We start from the raw sequence: 7,716 nt of genomic DNA, 5'->3' as shown, positions 1-7,716 counted from the left end.
GCATTGATTTGTTTTTGGTTTCTTCCCACTAGAAAGTAAACTCTACGAAGGCAGCAGTTTTTGTCCATGTGGTTTTTCCTCTTCACTGCTGTATCTGCTGCTATATCAACAGCATGCTAGTTCTAGAAGAGTGCCTGACAAATAAATAGATGCTCAATAAATAGCTATTGGACTAATAAGTCAATGGATGAGAAGAGGAGGCCACGGTGGCCTCAAGCTGCTGTAAAAGAGGCAGAAAATCTGGCTGTTGGTTCCTGCTGTGCCTGTAATTGACTCTGTGACCTTGGGCAAGTCACTGCCAGCTCCCTTGTTTGTCAATGGGGATAATAAACCCTGCCTCTCTCCAGGACTGTTAAGTGGATCGAGATAATGTGGGTGAAAGTGATTTCTGAAGTTTAAAGTCTTTATGAAAGTAGATATTTCCAATTGGCACACAAGAGGCTCCAAGAAAAATGAGTTAAGATGATAAAACAAATAAGGATTGTATACTGAGAGCATAGCTTTCTTTTCCCTCTTGTGTCTTATGAAGGTTAGTGCATGTCATAGTTCAACTGCTTCTTACTAATTGATGTGTTTTTCTTCTGAGTAGAGACTGGACTTTGAGGGGTCCTGCAGGCATCTGAGCCTGAAACCTCCACTCATGGGTAGGGCTAGGAATTCTAAAGAAAATCCAGGTTTAGCTTGAATGATGAGAGCAGTAATAAGTTTGTTCATTTATTGAGTGCTCAATATGCCAGGCAAATGGTGTTTTGCGTCTATTAGCTCATTAATCATCATAATGATTTATGTACATTCCTTTGAGGTACTGCTACTACTCTCTGTTTTACACGTAGGGAAAATGAGGCAGAAAAACATAAAGTAACTTCACCAAGCTTGACAGGTAGGCCAGGATTTGAACCCAAATAGTCAGGTTCAGGGCTGTAGTAAATACCTCTCTGCTCTGCTGCCCAAGTTCTAGTAGCCTTCTGGGTGTCCCTGCTATATTGTAGGATGGCACAAGCTAAGTCCCTGACAGGGGAACTTTCCTTCTTGACAAGCTTACACAAGAGGCCAGGACAGAGTGGGTGCTCTCTAAAGCTGCTGGTGAGAACACTGCTGTATACTGTGTAATTATTTGAATTAGGAAGACAGCCATGTACGAAATTGAAAATAAAAACCATTTGAAACATAGTAATACTTTTCAATGGTATTTGTCAGTGGATTAAGTAATTTGATTGGCAGAAAAAAATTATCATCAAAAATGGTAAGTACAATGGACTGAAACACACCAAATATGTTTAAATATGTGAGTTCATCCTAATAATACAGAAAAAGTCCCAGACTAATTGGTTATCATTGAAGAATGCTAGAGAATTCATTGTTTAAAAAATTGGTAAATAAAGGGAAATAAGAATTTATTCTGTTTTTTTTATATTAATTGTACCACAGGGTAACCAATAGTAGATGGAAAAAGTTTCTTTTTATGGAAATATCTCAACACATAAATGAAGACAGAATAGAATTGGAATATCACCATTTTGCATCCCAAAATGAATGAATGATCTAGGCATTGAGCCTCAACAGTGTTGACATAAGAAAGAGAGACAGACATTATGTGCCTCCTGATGGAAGAACAGAATTCAAATATGAGGTAGTTTTGCTAAAAAAAAATTGAACTGGAATATGATTAAGCTCCTAGATCCAAAGAATAATTTACAGTAAATACAGTGGACAGAGGAATATGTTAAATAATGCATCAGCAAAGTCCAATCTGTGGGAAATTTTGGAAGACAAACAATCCAATTTATTTAACAAAAACATTGCAGAGAATAAAAGAAAAGGAGGGTGAACCTTTGAATTAAAAGATACTCAAAAGACATATTAGCTGATTGTAATATACATACTTATTTGGATCCTGGTTTGAACAGACAAACTGAACAAAATAATTTGTGACAGTGTTCAGACAATTAGAAATTTGCACATTGACTGAATATTTAATGATATTAAAGTACTACTGTTTTAAAAATAAATGTGATAGCATTTTACTTAGGTTTAAAAAGAGTCCTTATGTTTTAGAGATACATACTGAAATACTTATGGATGAAGTGATACGATGTCTGAGATTTGCTTCAAAATAATATGGGAGGAGGGGATAGATGTGTATGGAGATGAAAACAGATTGGCCATGAGCTGATAATTATTGAACTGAGTGATGGGTACATCTAATGCTTTAGTGAATGTATGAAATTCTGCATAATAATAGAATGTTCCAAAGTGCTGGCAGAAACTGAAAAATATATTGTGTTTATTTGACTCTTCTTGTGGCTAAAATGAAAAGGCTTGACAATACCTAGATTGGTGAAGATATGAAGCAATTGGAAATGAAATCTTATGCGTTGCTGGTGGGAATGTAAAATCATATAACCACTTTGGAAAACAGTTTGGCAGTTCTGTATAAAGTTAAACATGTACCTACCCTATGAACCAGCTATCTCATTTCTAGATATTTACCTAAAAGAAATGAAAACATATGTCCATAAACAGATTTAAACAAGAATGTTTGTAGCAGCTTTATTCACAATAGCCAGAAATTAGAAATAACCCAAATATCTATTAACAGGAGAATGGGTAAACAATGTGTGGTATATTTATATAATGGAATACTATTCAGCAATATGTAGGAAAAGACTACTGATAGAAGCAGTAATATGGCTGAATCACACAGACATGATGCTAAAAGACATGAGTAAAAGGAGCCAGACACAGAAGAATCTATAGTGCATTTTTTCTTTTATATGAAGTAGTGATAGAAATCAGAAAAGTGGTTGCCTCTGGGAAGGGGCTTTGACCGAGAAAGGCAGGAGAGATCTTTATTGATGTGGTGGTTACAGGGGTGTATATGTTTGTCAAAATTCATTGACCTGTTTACTTATTATCTGTACGTTTCACTGTGTATAAATTATACTTCCATTTAAAAGTATTAAATAAAAATGAGATCACTAAGTGGTTCAAGCAACCCCTTGTCTGGTATGAGGCATAGAGGCAAAGCTGTCTGTTGTTCTAGCATCTTCAGCCTGGCTCAGGCTCAAAGTTTTGGTTCAGGCTCAAAGTTTTCTTTCTCGGAGTAATTGGTCAACTTGGCCCCCCCAAAACAGTCATTTAACAGTTTGGTTCAGTTCTAGCTGAAGGTCAAAGGCAAGTGATTTTTGGGTATCTCTGTGATCAGCAGAAACTAGACAATGTGAGGCACAAACATTAGAGGTCTGGAGTTGGGAGCCGGAGGCTGGACATTCAGTTCAGCTGTGCTAGTATCTGGCTAGTGTTTGTCTTGCCATGGACAAGGCACATCACTTTTCTGGATCTCAGTTTCTTTCTTCCCCAAATGAAGGAACTGTGTAGAACTGTCCTTGGGGCACCTGTCAGATCTAACATTCTGAGATTCTGTAGAACTTTATCTTTCCTACAGAGCCTTGCCTGGAGTAGTCTAGAAATTCCCAGACTGAACCCAACTTTTTCTCTAAATCTGTTCCTCTTCCTGCATTCTTTTTCTCAGCTTCTCAGTACCACTATTGTACATTCATTCCGTCTGCAGACGTTTATTGAGCCCGTGGTGGGTTCCAGTGACTGCTCAGTGAACAAAGAGGCCAAATCTCTGCCCTGAAGAACCTCATATAGTCTAGTGGGGGGAAATAGATGGTAATATAATTGTATAATGTGTTATAAGAGCTATAGAGAAAGACGTAGCTGGGAAGGAGGATAGGGAATGTTGGTAAGGATGATGTAGTTTTAATAGGGTGGCCAAGAAATACCTCACTTGGGAAGTGACACTAGGTAGATACCTGGAAACTGTCCCTAATCCACCCCTTTTGGACACACCCCGCACCATGCCCAACCATCTTTTGAGCCTTCCAATTTCACCATGTAATAATATTTCTCAACTTAATTTCTTCCCCTAACTACTAACACTCAGGTTCAAGCCCTTATCCTCTCCTCTCTGGATTACTACTGTAGTCTCCTAACTACTCCCTGCCTCCTGTCTTGTCTCCTGAAATAAATTTTCTACAAAGCCATGCCAGAGTTATCTGAAAGACGTATCTGACCAGGTCATTCTCCTGCTTAAGACCCAACAATGGCTCCCTCCTGCCAGCCAGGTAAAGCCCAGATGCCCTTATGAGGCATTTAAGCCTTTTGTGGTCTGGCTCCTAGTGTCCTCTCCAGCCCCATCTCTCACCCATGCTAGCCTTGACAGCTCTGTCCCAAAGTAGAAGTTCCCCCTCCACATACAACACAACACAACACAACACAACACCAGAGTGCTGATATCTCTCTTTACATGCCTGTGTAAGTCCTATTTTTATTTTAAGATCCATTTTATTTATTTTATTTTACATTTTGGCTGTGCCTCACAGCTTGCAGGATCTTAGTTCCTCGACCAGGGATCGAACCTGGGACCACGGCTATGAAAGCGCTGAGCTCTAACCACTGGACTGCCAGGAAATTCCCTTAAGATCCATTTTAGTAATCACTTCCTCCAGATGATTTCCAAATGCTGCATCTTAGCCCACGTTGACTGCGTGCCCCTCCTCTGTGGTCCCATGACACCTTGTATACATCTTTTTTTAAATCACTTTATTTGCCACATTGTTCTAAAATGATCTGGAATGGCTCTGTTTCCCCTACTAGATTATGAACTTCCTGAGCATAGGACCATGTCTTATTCATTTCTGTAATCTTGGCTGCAACCAAACATAAATCAATGACTTCATTTGGGTTCTGATTCTCCCAATCCCTCCCCTTCACTGATCGCAGTAAACCAACCATAATGATTTATGACTTGTGACTGAAAGACAGAGATGGGAAATAGTCCCATTTCAAGGCTGATTTCAACTCAAGTTAATTACCAGAGAGTTACAGATTCTTAGACTTAGGAGAGCAATTCCAGGTAATCTAGTTCCACTACCCACCTGGCACTTGGAGGCCCTTCTTCAACATTTCTACAAGTTGTCGGGTTATGGAGTCCTTCAAGTGTGGTGTAATGGTGCTAGGAGTGTGAGGAAACCTCAGTTCACTGGAGGCTTCCTCTTTCTACCCTCCTTTTTCAGGATGTTCTGTGAGAAAATAATGAAGTAAGAAGTTATTTGTATTAGAACACACGTCTCTACGTACATGTACACACACATACACAGGATACGTTTAAATCTGTAAATTACCTAAGATGATGAACAGAAGGCTATTACCTAAAATGTTAAACATAAGTTAGGGACTGAGATAGTACTCAGAGAGAAGATTATTTGTAATTTGAAGTTAAAACCATCTGTCAAATCAAGAGGTTCAGAGTCAAAAGCCTATGGGTAGGTAGGTAGACTCCATAGATGGATGGCAGGGGACAAGAACCCACCTGGGCAAGGGACTGCCAGCTGGAACTGGCACTCTGGGCACCAGTCTAGCTCTACAAGAAGAAGAGGGGACTGAGCTTGAAGCAGAAGCTTCAGGTACCACTTTGTCCCAGAGTTTTGTGAGGTACACCTTACTAACTTATGCATATCCGAGTTGAACTCAATGTGCTCGAGCTGCTTACGCTTGCATTTTACAATTTTACATGAGTGAAGAGGTTCTCTCTCCTTATTTTTTTTTTTTTTTTTGCTTGCTCGTCTTGTAGGAAATAGAGATTTATCTGTGGGTGGGCAGAATAACAAACTCAAATAATTCTTTAAATTCTGTCTTTGCCACTTGTTCTTAATTCTAAGTAGTTTGGGAGTAAAAGCTATTACAAAGAAAGGTATTAAAATGTTTAAAAGTGGAAAACTTACTTTGTCCAGAAGTCGTTCAGTCCATCCTGGTATAGCCTCTTTGGTGGCTATTCCCTTGGTTGAGTTGAAGTCTGTCTTTCTATGGCTTCCACTCATTGACCCTAGTTCTAACCCAGGACCTCATGGAACAAATCCAAATCATCTGTCACATTATGGCCCCTGAATATCCTGAGGCAGTTTGCTTGTGAGATCAGAAGTCACTGAACTCATGAACATTGTGTGCTTAGCACAGTGCTGGCTCATGAGAGCGCCTCATAACTAGTAGTTGTTATTATTTGTTGTACTATCACACTGCCTGGGAACCATTTCTTCCTTCATAAGCCAAGCCGTTTTAGGAAAGTCATTCACTGATGTCATAGAATTAACCAAAACAGAGGTCCCCACTTAATTACATCAATAATTTTACTGTAAATATCAGGCACCAGGGTGCTGGGCAACTGGAGATGTCCTTCCTCTACCCTCCACTACCTGCACCTTACCTTCATTAAGCAGCAAATCATCCTTGAAGACTTGGCTCAAGTTATTTCCTCTTTGAATCTCTTTCCCCCCATCCAAGGAGAAATGACCACTCCATTTCTTCCCTTGATTTGAGACTGAATACTGTCTGTATTTCTTTTTGATTCCCCTCATTGCCCCCCACTACCTAGAATACTGAACTACTCTTAGAATCTGTGGTGTCAAGCAGAATGCCTGGAACACAGCGTGTGATAAATATTTATTAAAGGAATGATAACATTTGGAGGTATCAGGTTATACAATATTTATTCACTCAATATTCATGCCATATTATCTTTACTTAAGTAAAAATACTTTTCCAATCATGTCACTTAGAGATCATTTCACCCACTGCTTACCCACCCACCCACTGGGCCACCAGTCTCTTGCCTCTCTCTTCAGCAATGATGAGGTGGATATCTTTTCCTTGGGGAAGAGAAATCCGTATTTTGTTGCCTTTGCCAGTAACAAAAATGTTGGAGAGCCAGGTGGCAAAGTTGTTGCCATTGGCATCTTTCACAGGAACCACATCAAAAGAACCAATGTGTCTCTCTCTGTTGGTGATCATACCAGTTCTTCCCAGGTTGACACCTCTGGTCACCAGACACAGGGTACCAGTGTCAAACTTGAAGAAGTTGGTGGTTTGCCACTTTCCAAACCAATCTGAATGGTGTTGTTCACTTTGATGAGGGAATCAGGGTAGCAGATTGTGGAAGCATTATGGGTAACCAGATGAGGGATTCCTTTTGTGCCCACAGAGATCTTTCTCACTTTGCACAACTTGTACTTGGCCTTCTTAAGTGTAATACGATGAACAGCTAAGCCACCCTTGGTGTCATAGATCAGATGGAAATTCTCTCAGTCTAGTCAATGCTGATGATGTTCATAAATTCAGCAGAGTAGGTTATATCATTTCGGACCTTGCCATCAATCTTAATGAACTGCTGCATGCAGATCTTTACTTCATCTCCTGTTAGGGCATACTTAAACCTATTCCTTAGGAAAATGATGAGAAGGAGACATTTTCTCAGCTTCTGGAGATTTGTAGATGTACAAGGAGCAAACACACTGACCAGTTTATCCACCATCCAATGCTTTGGAGCTGCTACACTCTTCAGATGCTTCTTGGGACCAAGGTCCATGGCATGAAAAGAGGACCACCTTCTTCCAGTGCATTTATAAAGGAGCTAAGGTAAAAAATTTTTAGAGCTGGCTGGAAATTTTAAAGATTTCTCCATGCCTCATTCCTCCATTTCAGTGGTTCTCAACCTTGACTTCATATTGGAAAGTACTGGGGAGTTTAAAAAACTCCTGAGGACTGAGTCCTACCCACAAAGATTCTCATGTAATTAAAGAATTACATGTGTGTAATTACCTGGAAACCTGGCAGCTTAAAATGGCAACTGATTTATCATGTCTCTGATTCTGACGA

At 39.7% G+C, this 7,716-nt stretch overlaps 1 pseudogene; it reads right to left on the bottom strand.

Annotated features, from left to right (window-relative positions):
- Positions 1–6,639: 6,639 nt before the first annotated feature.
- On the bottom strand, positions 6,640–7,426 carry LOC112391517 (40S ribosomal protein S4-like; annotated as a pseudogene).
- Between the last annotated feature and the right edge of the window lie 290 nt (positions 7,427–7,716).

Source organism: Neophocaena asiaeorientalis, unplaced genomic scaffold (assembly GCF_003031525.2).
Source record: "Neophocaena asiaeorientalis asiaeorientalis breed wild unplaced genomic scaffold, Neophocaena_asiaeorientalis_V1.1 scaffold96, whole genome shotgun sequence".
Classification (NCBI taxonomy): domain Eukaryota; kingdom Metazoa; phylum Chordata; class Mammalia; order Artiodactyla; family Phocoenidae; genus Neophocaena; species Neophocaena asiaeorientalis.
The sequence above is the reverse complement of the archived record's forward strand: the minus strand, read 5'-3'. Positions and strand labels throughout refer to the sequence as shown.